Source organism: Aythya fuligula, chromosome 2 (genome assembly GCF_009819795.1).
Source record: "Aythya fuligula isolate bAytFul2 chromosome 2, bAytFul2.pri, whole genome shotgun sequence".
NCBI classification, from domain to species: Eukaryota; Metazoa; Chordata; class Aves; order Anseriformes; family Anatidae; genus Aythya; species Aythya fuligula.
Genome location: NC_045560.1, coordinates 111,779,281 through 111,794,987, shown reverse-complemented (window position 1 = coordinate 111,794,987; position 15,707 = coordinate 111,779,281). Strand labels below are relative to the sequence as shown.

Below are 15,707 nucleotides of genomic sequence, written 5' to 3'. Positions count from 1 at the left end.
AATTAATGAGTTACAGAATGACCAGGCAGCAAAATTCATTGCCACAATAAACAGCTTTGTATAACAGTATTTAACAGAGAATACTCCTTGCAAACAGTTTTATACAAGCTGTAACAGTCAAACATTAATGAGAAGACCTGTATAGATGTTGGGGGGAAAAACACTTTTGGAAGATCCAGTCCTGATTCATCAGTATGAAAAGTAGTAAGGCATACAAGTGATACAAACATTTTTGCAATATTGAATGTTATTCTGACCATACCACAATTAAGCAGACACCTTGATGTAAAGGACAAGCCAAATTTTCAACATCTTTAAAAGCAATCTATTTCTTTCCACAAAAGAAAATGTGTAGTAATTTAGTATGTAGTGGCCAGAAGACAGCAAATCACACAGTAAAATATGATACTCCTTTACCTTCAGTGTCACCCTCATAAATCACTTACGGAATAAGTCACAAAATAAAGCCACTTTAAGAAAATGCAAAGCAGGTTTAAGTACACAAATCAAAACATTCTCCTAAACTCTTACCATAAATGCAGTTTCTGCAGCTAGTCTTAAGCAGATCAAGTCACAGTCCATATAATTTTCAGTAGGGTAAACGTGGCTCACGACAAAATATTCACTAGTTCAGCTACTGCTGAAGTTCAAAAGCTTATTGCACATAAACATTTCCATTTATTTAAATAAACTCGCTTTCAGCAGCAACAGAACAACACAGGCCTGTTGCCTTTAGCAAAAGAAAATAGAAATGAGGTCAAGTGTAAAAATAGAAAATGGTTACATTCCTGACACTTGAAACCTCATCTCAGAGCTATGTATTTACAGCACTCTCATAAAAAACACCACAGCTGATCAACTATCAAACTCAAAGTGTACTAAAACATTTGGATTTTCTGGTCTTTAGATATAATTCTAGAAGCATGACAATTGCATACAGTAACAGTGCTACGAACAGCTCATTACTATACTATCAAAATGTTTACTTTCACAGCCTGAGGATGTCAACTTTTATCATGCATCCCCTTCTTACAAAACACTATATAAATACAGCTTCATCCTGATCTTGTTTACTCAATTCTTAAAATGGTCTAGTGCAATACAACACACATACAGTATGCATACCACATCCACATTGCATACAACAGTATGTTTTAAGTTATTACTTAGGCCTGTAATCTTCAGGAGAGGTGGATGAGGCCTGCCTACTCGCTTCCTGTCTTCCTCAGCACCCCACTACAAGTTTTCCCTGACGCAGACTTCCAGAAGCATGGCAATGGGTCCACCCATTGTTTCAAATGTAACTGGTTACATGCACAAACAATTACTTGAAGGCAGAACCTCATCCACAGACCCGTATTTCTTAAGATAACCAATGCCTACTTTAATATAAAGCAGAGATCAACTACCCCACCCCTTCAAGGTTTTTACCACAGCCATGATTTACCATAACTCTGAAGACCCACAAATCAAGTACGAACTAAATGTATATTTAAAATCTACCAAAAAGTCTCCATGGAAATGCAAAAGCCACGCAGGATGAGTCTTCTCACTGGACTTTCACAACCCTCTTGCATGAGGGGCTCTATTCTGTGTGCACAGAGGTCTCCACAGCAGCAAGCGGGGGGCCATGTGGCAGCAGCTCACTGGGGCCCACACGTCCATGGTGCCAACGAAGGAGGACGTGAGCTCTACCTAGCAGTGGTACCCACAAACACATGGAGTGGCCGGGGAACCAGGAACTGGGGGAAACAACTAGAGGAGCCAGCCTTTGGAGGGTAAGGGGGAGGCCCAAGTCTGCTGCTGGAGAACCTGAGGTATCGGGGAACTGCTGACACACTGAGTGAGCACACACAAGGCTACAGGGAAGAGTAGACCCAAGGGACAGTTGGGGTAGAAGGGTGAAACTTCTACTGCAAACGCTTTAAAGCCTCTCATTTTCAAGTGGCAATTCAAGTGTTAATCTTACATTCAAATTTGTTTAACCCAAGTCTACTCCTTTTCCTGGAAGAGACCCAAGTGTCACGAGCACTCAAACCAAGCCCAGTTCCATGTCTTAATGACAGGTGCCTTGCCCTCCTTAAAGCCTCAATCCTTAAAGCTACTGAACGCAGCAAAACATACATATAAGCAGGCCTCATTGTATTTTATAGCAGCAAGAAATGAGTAGTACTTCCAGATATGAAAAACTAAATCAGGATCAAAGCCTAACCACAGAAAACATCCTTTCCTTTGTGACTAAGGGAGAGAGTTTCAGAAGGACACGCTATTATGCAAGAACAGACTCTGAATTTACTTTCAGAGCAAGAACCTATGCCCAGTAAAAAAACTTCAAGACCTTTACAGAGAAGGGTGACATTATGCTTATTCATCCAAGTTCCAACAGATTTTTAAAAAGCTACATAAATTTAGAAGAAACTGACTTGTTTGCATTCTCAGTCATATCCTAAAAAGAACATACCTCTGATTAGCAAAATCCCATGTTTTTTGGTGTTGTTTTTTTTTTTTTTTTTTTAATGTTTTGTGGTGTTTGTTTTGTGTTTTTTTTTGAGCTACAGGAATTTTTTTTCACTTACCTGTGTATTTGCCATACTCATCCCTCTTTCCAAGAGCACAGAAATGCTTTTAAATCGTTGACATTTCTTTACTGTAGTCATGGCTTTCAGTATCACTCTGAACATGATTGACAGAGGAATAAGAGAAAAGCAGGCAAGGGGAATCATTTTATAATTTACAGAAAACACTTCTGCATATCCTTTTATACTATGCTTTTATCTACATAACCTAAGATACTGAAAAGCTTCTACAGTTAAGATTACAAAATTAAAACAGATTTTTCAAAAAAAATGTGAAATACTAGACTTCACTGAGTTGATAATGACCAAAACCATAAAACTTACACAGCTACTTCACTACTTTTTTTTTTTTTTATGAATAATTATTTGTTCTTCACAAACACTCCAACCTATCTTTGACCTTTCAACAACCTCAGGCAGGCCTGATATCACAGTTTTTCAGAACTCCTCCAAATTAGAAATACTTCTCATAGGACTTCTTTAAGTGCCGAGCACAAACTACATAAACACATTTTTAACTTGAAGATATTTCTGGCATTGTTGATTATTTTTTTTTTCTTCAGGGAAGAGTAAAGTATTATTGAAAAATTAGCATTTACCCACAGTACCAACAGCGGGTACAGTCTGGAGATTTGGGAATGCATCAGTGACCATTTCAAGATATTCATACAAATATGTCATATTTCATATACAAATATTCCATAAAAATGGAAGTTCAGAACCTTTTATCATTCTTTGATGTAGCAGCTGTGCACTGCACACTATTGTGTACTCATCCCCACAATCCTACCTTATCAATTTGTTTTTCAGTCAAAAAGCACATGGCCTTCACCTGACAGGAGTGTAGTTTACAGATGTAACACAAGAGGCTGCTACACTCACATAACCTGCCTTGGTTATATCACATTCAACTCCAGTTTATCCAACATACTCCAGAACTTGTGAGTCAAATCCTACACTTGACTTTTCTCTTGAGAACTCGGTTACTCCAGAAGACATCAGGAATCTCAGGAAACTCAGCAGTAATGAGTCTTAGTTATAATTAACTGAAGTAAATAAGCAGAGATTAAAGCCTATGGGATTTATAATGCTGCAAATTGTCAGCTCTGCAGAAGTCATAAAGAAACTCAGCAACAATTCTTCTGTGCCCTTCCAGTTTTTACTGACCTAAGTACTGCAATAACACCAAATTTAGAATTTGTAGAAATAAGACAACAACACTTAAGAGAATAGACAGCAGGTGACTACACTGAACGAAAGCAGACCCACATTTCATTCTCAAAAGGGAAAGGGGAGAGTTTTGCAAATAAACAGCAGGGTCACATGCCCAGCAGAAGAGCCAGCACACCCCACCTGACAGAATCCAACATCAACAAGAGCAAAGAAGAAAAATCTGGGTCTCAAGATTTTTCCGAAAGAAGTAAGTTACTTTAGTGGCAAACTGATGTCCCGACAAAAATACTGACAGAATTCCTTCCTAACTGAACATATTACAGCAAGAATATTAACCTCTCGTTTTCCTAAAAGTAAGTACTCATTTGGTGATTTTAAGAGTTCATTCTTTCAGCACTTAATTTCCATACAATTTAGCCATACCTACAAGCAAAAAAAAAAAAAAAAAAGTGTTGAAAATCATTACCAAGCAAGTAGCTCCAACAGTTTTTAACTTCTACCATTATACATTACAGTGGTGGTGATTGAGTTGAGGAATATTACTTGATTTTTTCTTTGAAACACTTGTCAAGAAAAATACATGGTAATTCCTGAATATCTGCTGAAAAATTTGCTACAGAAATAACACAAACTTTCAGAATAGTAACGGCTTCTCATTTTCTCCCCACCACAATCTTAATTCCTCTTTCAGTGTTAAAGCAACCACTTATAGGAATCTAGCCTTTCATTTGGGACAGGGACACCACAGGCATACAAATTTCTGTATGTAAGTCCCTAGCTGATTATTACCATTAACAATTCCAATGACTGTCAGACTTTACTGATGGAAGCCACATATCAATGCAGTTATCTCCTCTTGGAGAAGCATCTTTGGAGGTACTTTTGAAACAAGCACGAATAAAGAATTAAGACATCACCTCTGAGATGTTCTCTAGGATTTAGTTCCCTTTCACTCCTGAAGACAGAAACTGATGTCCAGTATATTTTATTTTTTTTTAACTTGAAGAGTAGTACCAATACTTTGCACAGTGACATTCAGACACACATATTTTGTATCTGCTGTATTACCTCACTATATCTTAAGTTGGTATTACGTAAGAACCCCGACTTGATTGTACCTCTTACCTCTAAATCTACTGACAGAGGTAGGTAGGTATCAACTGAAAAAAAAAATTGCCAATGACAGTCAAATGCCTCCTGACTGAACATCATCCAGTATTACAGAGTTGTTGCTACTCATTCTGAAAACAGTTTTTGCATTTGCCATTAGAAATATGCACCTATCATTAAGGACAATAATAAGCCAATCGTTAAAAATGTAAGGAAGAAACAATCATGATTGACAGGTTAAATAAGCATTTCTATTTAGCAATTATGCAAATAAAAGCTTTTGTAATAACAAACTGTTGATACTTGACATGTGATTCAGGTGCTTAAACACAGACCTCCAGTGTTATTGCAGATGCTCACACTAACTATAGGCTACTCAGGCTATGATAGCAACAATTACTGTTAAGTAATGCAACGGAAATCGCTTCTGCACACATCCTGTCCTTGCTTCCCTCTGAGTATGCGAGAAGAGTTGCTGCTGCTGGGTGATTTAAGACCCTTAGAAAAGAAAAAAAACAAACTGCTCGTGACTGAGGGAATGGGTCCTTCGAAATGAAGTGGCAGTTGAGTCTGGAAAAGTAACCAGGTAAGTTAAAATATCATCAGCCAAAAGATCTGTAAGTCAAGAGACCAAAAGAAAATAACCTGGAGGCATTCCAGATCCTGTGAGCAAACTAAATACAGTCACTACACAGGCTGGTTGTGCATGTGTGTATATATAAATATATTTTTTATATATATATTAAAATACAATCTCCGGTAAGGCATGCCTGTTAGCAGCCTAGACAAAAGTTATCCTTTTTCTAACTGCTAGGCTACTTCTATCTGGATTTATCCTGCCTGTCACTTTTTATTCCCAAATTTCATAAAAATTTAAGCCTTCAGTAGACCCTCTGTCATACTGAACAGCTCACTCCCCAGATAACAACACTAGACATCTATTTGAAGGTGCTATAAACACCCTTCTATACCTGCAATGTGAAACTATTTTCTTTACAAGCTTTCAGGCTCTACATTTCACTATCAAACTACTTGCTCCCTAAACCCAAGTTTCTAAACAGCATTTTTAAACAGTAATTCTATTTTTCTTCCTGTACACCCTAAAAACACCGCAAATCAAGTTAAACATTTGTTTTGTGTACCCACAGTGATCAAATATTATCTTGAGAAAACGTGCAGTGAAATACAGCATTTTAAATAGAGGGTTATGATTTCCTAAGTCACATTAATGACACTCCAGGTACCTTAACCTCAAACTCCCTACAATTCATACAACTCAGTATTCTGCATTTAGAACAAAATAGGTTTTTATATCTTTTCTTCACTGAACACTATACAAAATAAAGCTGAACTCAAAAACTAGACTTCATTACATGCATCTTCTAAGCACTGGGCTCCAAGCATTGAACTGTCACATGGCAGCCTTCTAACTAGAGGAGCAGTTTATTCCTGTTTCATGGTCACCTCCCCAACCCAGAACTCCCCCACACGAGAAAGCACCAGAATGTGTAGCCCAGAGTTACCATGGTGACTTCCTGATGTCACCTCTGAACTATTTTTGGGCTGTAGGGTTTGGGTGTTTTTTTTTTTTTTAACTGCTCTATGGTTACTTCTAAAACACTGTTTTCCTCCTAACAACGAGGGAGGATTTGTGTTTATGTATCATTTTAAAGGACTGATAAAACTACTTGAGAAGTCACATACCTATTGTAGTCGCAATGTACAAGTGATGGACACCTCAGTTTCTTTCTAGTTACAACTTCAAACTCTCCTTGCATTCAGAACTAAATTCCTCTGGATTAACCACCATTTTCAAAGGTATCTTTGCTTTCAGTTTACTTTTACTTGTTACCTTAAAATTTTCCTACAAGCTTCTAATCATCTTGCAATTCAGATTTCTGTAGATTTTTAAAAAGAATTGACATGGAGTTGTCAGGATTTCAGGCTCTTTGTGATGAGTTAACAGCACTGCCAACTTTGCAGTAGCAACACTAACTCTGAAGCAAGAAGTTGGCATGATGTACCAGGAGGACAAAAAGGAGAGAAAATTAACACTACTGTTCTGAACAGCAGCCAGATAATCCTTCAATCCTGAAAAAAAAAGATACTCAACATCCTAAACTGCTACAAATTCTGTCCTTTCTTCAACACTCAGAAGCCCAGCCCAATTTTCTTAAACAGAACAGCAAGAACTGCTTTAAGGGCTTGCAGTCAGCAGGCCTAAAGCCTCTAATTAACATCCAGAATGCACAAATAAGCCTAAGAGGAAATGGAGCACAGTAGTTATTTCCAGATGTTTCAATGTAATTATATCCACGTTATTTAATATAAACTCCCTAAAACTCCATAAAAGAAGAGGTAAAAAGTGAAAAAGTGCAATCACACGTCTGCAAAGCAAACATTAGAGTTCTCCTTCAGAAAAACCCTATACTCTGGTTCAAGAAGAAGAGGCACACCAATCTACCTGATCTACCTCTGACCCTACCAGAAGGCTCCTAGAGCACCTTTAGGCAAGTCACATCCCTAAATATTCATTTGCAAAACAAGATGGCACACATTCTTCCCACCTTAGGTTTGAAGAAACTATATTCTAAGTAGGAAAAATGAGTAAGATAGTATTCAGTGATGTTTGCATCTGAAACTGCCAAGCACTGTAAATTTCAAAGCACTTTTCTTACACAGAAGTAACTCATGATCAGCTAGAGAATCACATGCAGTTCAAACAGCAGAGTAAAACAGAGCTTTAATCTCTATTTTACACAAAATCCTACTGACTTGGAAACATGGTAGGAAATGAAAGGAGCGGGGTACATGTAAAGATGTTTCTCCTCCAGAACACTGACTGTATTCTCAGTTACTTCCTACCATCCACTGAAGACTTCAATAAATATTCCTATACTGCCCATCTATTTCAGAATTACTTTTATTGCATTTGTCTTAAAAGTCTTAAAATTACTTGCATAAATGCTTCTGGAAGGCTGCATGGAAAAGTTATTTCGCCAGTATTAAATTTTTGGAATACCTTTGGAAGAAGCTGTATTACTAACCAGCTCTTGCAGCAAGAACCTGAAAATTTGTCCCTGTTTTACTCTTCTTTCAAGTTTGCCTAGAAAAGTTATAGGCAACGCGCTTTTTAGAGACTTCCACCTGCATCAATATCGTGCCTGACCCTACCTTTTACCTTCAGAACACACACACAGTCTCAAAGCAAGAGCTCTTCTTCCAAGTTTATAGAAACTCAGCCAAGTAACTGCTCTGGTGCAGTCCAGCACAGGCATGGAAAACTACAATACATGTTTGGCAGCTAGGTTCTATTATTAGACTCCTGTAAGGCAGAAACCTCTTCAGAAGGAGCTGTTGCAGCTTGGGCAGTCATCAACAAGAAAACAGTAAGAATGACCAATCTGGCAAGATCCCAAATTCTTGCCAATCTGGACTATAAATACAGAAAGACTTCATAAATTAATAAATGTGGTGTTTCAGTATTGAAGCTGGCTGTTCAATTACTTGGAGCAAGTCACAACAAAAACAAAAAGGTTGAGGTTGCATGAAGAAAATCCACAGAGTAAGCCAATTAGGAGAGGGAGAAAAATTTTTACAAGACCTTTGATGTGAAGATTATGCAGGGAAGGCACCTTATCCTACACAAACCCAGAGACAGCATTTGGCTGTCCTGAGTGCAAGTTCAACATTATGTAATCATGCCCAGTTCTGCAGTTTTATGACGTTCTCCACACTGCAGACCTCCCAACAACATCCAATTGTTTTTCCTCAGAAATGCAAGGGACACTGACTTGTCAAGCACATCTGGCTGCATGTCCATCTCCAAAGCCCTCATTGTGGTTCTCTGACCTCCACAACGCACCTTATGTTCCAATCATTACCTTTATTCACCCAAATGCAGTTAAGATGGTGCTAGATCTTTCACACATTTGTCCGCCTACACACACAAAATGTTTTTCAAACTCTTCCAACAAATCAGGCATGAGTTCTGCAGAAAACAGCTCCATTTATCCAAACCTGATCCATTCCAGAGATGGGCTATCCTGTACCCACAATGAAGTAAGGGGGGGAGAGGAAAAAAAAAAAAAAAAAAATCAGATTATTATTCCTTCAGAAGAATAATACAAAGGCATCCTCACAACACTTTTATCTTATTTACTGACTTTAAGCATTAGATTTACCACGTTTTTGCAACCTGAAGGCTTTTTTTTTTTTTAATACAGAGGGCACAGGAACAAAATGAATCAGTATCTTCATTATATCATTCAAGTGCTGATTATCCTCATCTGTGCACCTCCTCTGTGTGCCTGAGAGTTTACTGCTCATTATCAGAAGAAAACTTACTTCTTTGAAGAAGCTTGCAATTGAGCTGTGCTTAACTTTTACTTGACAGGATACTCAGTAAGAGGGAAGTACCTACGCAGCTACTAGTAAGTACCACAAGGACATAAGCATTCTCAGCATACCGCAGCAGCTCCATCTCTTCTCTTACAGAGCCCCCAAAACTGTTTTCCTCCTTCTAACCAAGAAGGAGGGATCTCCCTCTCCACCCCAGCAGCTCACTTTCACCACAGGCGTTGTGTTTTGTGTTTTTTTTTTTTTTTTTCTCCTGTTTTAGCTTCTCCCTTCTGCTGTCAAAGTCAGCGCTGCACAAACCAGGCCCCAGCTGCTGCCTGCGGATCCCACACACGCCAAGATTCCTCCCCTGGCTCCGCAGCCAGCTGACAAGGGGACGGCGGGACGAGAGACAGGGCACAGCCGGGTGACGATGCCGAAGGGCACCCACCACGGCGAGCAGAAGGGAGAGGAGGCGGCCGGGTCCTGCTCCTCCTCCCGAGCAGGAGCACGGAGTAAACAGCGCCCTTATGGCGAAGCACCCTGACCCTACAAAACGCTGCCTCCTCCAGGACCCCACACGGCCCTCGGGCTGCTCACTCAGGCTCGGGGGAGGGGAGGCGAAGTCACCTCCCGTCCTCGCTGCGCTTCCCTGGTTAAATAAATAAATAAATAAATAAATAAATAAATAAATAAATAAATGAGAGAGAAAGAAAAACAAACGCACCGGGAGGAGGAGGAGGAGGCAGGGCACCTCCTACACGGGACAGGCGAAGGCTGGAGCCCCCCCCCTCGAGCCCCGCACAGCCGCTGGGGACCCAAGGCAGCCCAATTTTTTTTTTTTGGGGGGGGGGGGGGGGACCCAAGGCAGCCCAATTTTTTGGGGGGGGGACACAAATATTTTATTACGCAGCCGACGGAAGGACGGGGGAGGGCTGGGGCGGGGGGGGGGGGGAGGCGGCACGGGCTGCTGAGGGCGTGCGCAGGCGAGCCCCGTCCCGGACCTTCCCCCAGCCCCCCCCCCCCACCAAAGGGAGCAGGCTCTGCACGAAAACAACCACCCCCCAAGTCCCCAAAATCCCAGTTTTTCTCCCCAATATCCAACACCCCTCAAAACAAAACAAAAAAGAAAGAAAAAAACGCGCCTGCGCGCGGGGCCAACGGACAATAGGCAACAACGCTCCCTTTTTTTTTTTGGGGGGGGGGGTTCTTCCCCTTCACCCCCCCCCCCAGCTCTCACACGGTGACCCCCAGAGAGACCCCACACGCACCCCGGGTCCCCCTTCCCTTAGCGCCCCCCGACCCCCAGCACTCACCCGGCCCGCCAGGGGACGGTCAGAGCCGCTGCGGTGGAGCCGCGGGGGGCTGTCGCCTGCCGCGTGTGCGTGTGTGAGGGGGAGAGAAGGGAAGGGGAGCGTCTGGGGGTGCCGGAGGTGCCCCCCTTTGGGGCCGAGGAGCGGGGCGGCCGCCGCTGTTTGTTGGTGTGAGACGGCGCCGCCGGGGGAGGAGGGGCCCCAACAGCTGAGAGGATGTAAACAGAAGGGCACGTGACCGGCCCCCCCGCGCCGGCTCTCAGAGGAGAGGGGAAGGGAAAGGGGGGGGGTTGGATTCGGCCCGCGATTGGCGGCGCTCGGAGAGAGCGAGGGCCAATGGGAGGCTTCGCCTTGGCGGTTGTCGTCATCAGTCGCTGGGGCACGGGGGGATGCTTCCCTCCGCCGGCCGAGCCCCCGCGGCGCTGCCCGGCCCCGGAGCGGGGAACGGGGCAAAACGGCAAAATTTAGCATTTTAGGAGAGGTCCCACGGCGTTTGGGAAAGGAGGAAGGGCTGTGGATTCAGGGTTATCACATGCACGGTGTTCTGGTGCAACACTACGTTCCTACGGACCACTGTTCGAGCATGTTTTGTTTTTGTTTTGTGTTTTTTTTTTTTAAGGGATTTAAGGCCACCGGGATATGAAACCTGAAGGTCCCGAGCTGATGTTACGATTAAAACAGCGGCTTTGGTACCTCGGTGACATTTAGGGTGATAATTTAATCCGGAGCAGTTTAAGCATCGAGAGTCTTGCCACATGCAAGCGAGAGGCGTAAGGTTTTGAGCTGTAGCCAGCGTTTGAGTACTGGTGGAACAGGATTTCTAGAAGTCCTGAGACATGAGCTACACCGAAATGTAGCTGTTAAGAGCCCGGGAGTGAGTATCACAGGGGGTTGGGGGCCTTAGAGGGGATAGGTAATGCCCACAGCACACAATTAAAGTGGAAGAACTTTTGGACAGATTTGTAAGTGTGTACAATGTCCTGCCTATCGGGCGTGTGATCTCCTGCTTTTCATTCCCTCTCTTTCCATCATATTCCTAGATCTGCTCACATACAGCCCACACATCCCCGTTACCTGCCAGACAAAATGCACTTAATCAATATTCACTCAGGACAGAAGTTGTGTCCATATTTTGCTCATTTGATTTTAAGGACATTTTCTGATAGCTGTTTTCCTTACGGGTTACAATGAACCGAAGATACAAAAGAACTAATAATACTGTTTTCTTTCCATTTGCAGTGCACATGAACATCAGATTAGGAAGGTCATTGAGCCCTCCTCTCTCAAAGCTGAAAAGAAACTTCAATATTGAGGTCTAACAGAAAATTCTACCCAGTCAATTATGGTTCAACTAATGCCTTATCCATCTTCAAACCAGAAGTAAGGTGCATATTTTCTGTTGCAGTAACTTGGGTCTTGATGAGAAGCTCTTAATTAAAGCACAGTGAACATCCTTTCATAAAACAACATTTATTTAAACTAATGTGCCCCCTAAACTTCATTATTCTTTCAAAGTGTTTTTTGTTTGTTTGTTTGTTTTCTATTTATTTTCTGTGCAGATGTAACCATTACTTATTCTTTCAGTATTTTGTCCTGATGTTCTGTTATTTTTTTAATGATCGTACAAATAAAGTATGAAATAGGTGACAGGCTCCAGTTTGTCTTCATTCTCTGCACGTCAATTTATGATGAAAACTATTCCAAATAAAGATGATGTCATATATATTGAGTAGTTAGGCATACTGAATTTCTTATGTACATACAAAAATGTTACTCCTTAGACTAAAACAGCATTTTGGCCTTCCTAAAAATGGCAGTAGCTTAGAAATAGAATGAGACAAACAGCATTAATTAGATATAGTCCTCTTAACTCAAAAGTAACAATATATAATTTACGATGTTTATATTTTTGTGCGCATCTCAGATTATGAAAACCATTTATATATATCAATGTATTTAAAATGGCTTGCCTTGAGTCAGTTTCAACTTTATGTTCTGAGGTACTGAATAATTTTCAAGTATTTTCATATGCTTTGGGATATATATATATATATATATATATAAATAAAATACAAAACTTTATTTTAAAATGTTGTGGGTTTTTTTTTTTTTTTTTTTCGGAGATATTCAGTTGCCAAAATGGCCTCTAAAGATTGACCTTGTAAAATTTTTGACCAAGTTTTAGCTGACAGCATTCAAAATATTTTTGATGTTCTGCAATGCAGTCTAATAAAGTTATAACATTATAATGTTCTGTTCGATTTCTTAAGGTTTGTATTTCTTAGGTATTACCCCTATGAAGTAAGAATTTTTTTCCTCCCTATGGAAAGCTACAGGAAGGAGAAGAACATAAACGACCCACCTTTAAGCTCTATTTCTATGTCAATTATTTCACATTATGGTGCATGCATTTGAATGTTGACACAGATTTTTAGACAACACTGAAAACTTAAAAAATGTCATTTTGAAACACTGATCATTTTAGGATGCTGCCATTTTCTGTAGTTAATGAAAACAGATTTTACAGGTAATTTTTTTTTTCCTTTTGCATTGACTTTTCTAGATGTGTAAAAAAGACATATAGTACAAAGGCATAGAAACAAACCCTAAAGTAGGTGTTTTAACTAAGACTATTTAATGTGTGAGCTACCAGCCATTTGTTTTATCTACTGATGAACATCAGAAGTACTGCTCTGAATTCCAGCACTTGACTTCCTCAATCACAGTTGTTATAGCTAGTGTCTAGTTATATAGAGCTTTAGTTAGCTCAAGAAAAATAATGAAGAAGTAATTGATCATGGCCCTGAAATCCAAAAAAATATAATTCCTTCTTTATGGAAAGTACATGTATCTGAGTTTTCAACTGATGCTTTACGAAGGGAATAAAATTAAATTAAATCAGGATGTAGTATTGGGTCTGCACGAGTCTGAAAAAGACACGTAAGAAGCACCCCCCAGGAAGTAATAAAATAGAGATGAACCAACGTAGAATATAAATTATAACTAAAATACTATGGGAATCTAATTATCCAAAAATACATGAAACTAAAGCTAAATTTCTGTTTAAAGCATAATCCATAGGTATTCCCTATATATTCAGATGAACTGGCTTGAGTGAGATGATACAAAGATCTAGGTAAGTAGTACTTGATAATATATCATAATTTTTGTTACATCTTCTTGTTTGAAAGTTGTTTTTAAAATAATAGAAATGTTAAGATCTTCCAATCCAGCAGGACCACTTGTTAGCGACCCAATGGAATGAAGTAATTGTGAAAGATATAGTATTGTCAACTCTTGCAAATTTAATGCTTTCTAACATTTTCCCTTATTGAGAATGATCATCATCTTCCATTATGCCAGTGAAGCATGAACGAAAAGTTGGCCTCAAAGAGATGGCAACACCAGAGTTTTTGGAGTTAAAGGTAGTTACTGTCTCTGTCTCCTTTATTGTCATTAGAGGCGCAAGGCATGGCCAATGTAGCACAGCCATTAGAAATTTAAAATGTTGAAGAACTCTGGACAAATAGTTTCACAAAGAGCAGCCATACATAAGATAAGAAGAATTCATTATTTTCTGAACTTACGGTTAGTCCAATATTTAGATTGATTTGAAGATCAGAAGCTGCTGCTTTCCTTCTGTTCTGCAACATAAAAATAGTGTCTTCATACTAGAAACTACACCAAAAGCTGATATATTTTTAATTTATGTTTAAGTGTTGTAACTTGGGGCAACTCTTTGAAGTATGATATCCTGTTTCTCATTTGTTTTGTGTGTAATTTTTTTCTCAAGTTTCCACAATTAGACTTCCTTCCCCCAATCTAATCTCACTTTTCTTTTTTGTTTCATCTTTAATTATCAGGCACTTTAAAATTACAGTAGACTTTTCAGTCTGTTTGGTATGCCTTTTGCTTCTGATATTCTTGCCTTAATATAGTATATAAATTAAGCTCATTTTTATGTTGTTGTTTTGTTTTGTTTTTCTGTCATTGCCTTCTTTTATTTTTGGTGACCTTTCTTGACAAGCATTGATTGTCCATTTTATAGGCATAGAGCACACAGAGCATGGCTGTGTAAGTAGAAGATACACTTCTTGGATATTGTTTTCTGTTCCCTGTAGTACATACTGCTTCTGGAAAGAGGGTACAGTGAACATGTACTTCAAACTGTATCCTATATTGTCATTGACATAGCCTGTGTCAGGAAGAAGGCTTTGAAATTCAGCAGAGCTGCAGTGTCTTTCTTCTGTCTTGAAGATTCGGTCTTCCCACATTAATATCTTGTCTCAGAACAAAAAATACTGTACTCCCAAAAATATTTCAAACAATACAGAGGGAAACGTAATAACTTCTAGAAAGCAGTTTATTTTACCCTAAATGTTTGGCCTATCTATCTTACTTTTAGAATGTTTTATGTATTTTTTTTTTCCTTCCCAGAGACTGGAATATACTTTTTGTATCTCTCATCTATATCTCAGCAGTTATAATGTCACTTCCAAAGATTTATGGTGAGTACTGTTCCAGTTCCCAGGAAGGCCGATGAGGTCCCACAGTGCGCCAAAGCCAAGCAGAGTCTGTTCTGTTGCATATACACCACCAACCCACTGACAGTTAAACTCTAAGGGAGTAGTCTGACTACATGGTCCTGTGTCAGGTCGTAACCTCCAGCTCCAATGCATTAGCAAAACATCCAGCTGGCTCTGTATGATGTTGTTGTGGTCCTCTGAAACAGGAATGCAGCTACGCTGCTTTCAGGTGTGCCCTGGCTCTGGAAGTAGTTTAGTCACATTTGGAGGGTGCTGCTTTTACAGATGAAACTTGATAGATCTCACCTGTAAGGCTGGTGAGATCCACATGTGCAAGCTGTAGTGTTTCTGTATCTTGGGCCTCTTTGCTTTGCAGTTTGGGTAAAACTAACAGTCTTTGTCTGTTTTTTGGTTAACAGTCTTAGATAAAAGTGTTTGTATGCTGATCATGCTTAAGACCAGAGTAACGAACGTCTCCCAAAGGCTCCAAAGCTAGTTGATTGAAAGAGGTACTTTTAAAAAGGGTGATTTTTTTTGTTGTGTCTCCGAGTAAGCAGGAATAGCAGTGATATTTACCTAAAGTGATTTATCAGCATAAATCAGGATGGCAGAGCACAGGAGGTTTTTTCATTTACATGTAGCACAGGGTTCTCTGTTAAGGTAGTGTTACC

The 15,707-nt window shown here is 40.0% G+C and overlaps 1 protein-coding gene across 2 annotated transcripts in view; it reads right to left on the bottom strand.

Moving 5' to 3' along the window:
* Positions 1 to 10,701, bottom strand: part of PCMTD1 (protein-L-isoaspartate (D-aspartate) O-methyltransferase domain containing 1) — a 41,538-nt gene extending 30,837 nt beyond the window's left edge. For both annotated transcript variants that reach the window (XM_032181584.1, XM_032181585.1), the window contains exon 1: positions 10,514 to 10,701. The gene's annotated coding sequence lies outside the window, so the exon portion shown is untranslated. The remainder of the gene's footprint in view (positions 1 to 10,513) is intronic.
* Positions 10,702 to 15,707: the final 5,006 nt, after the last annotated feature.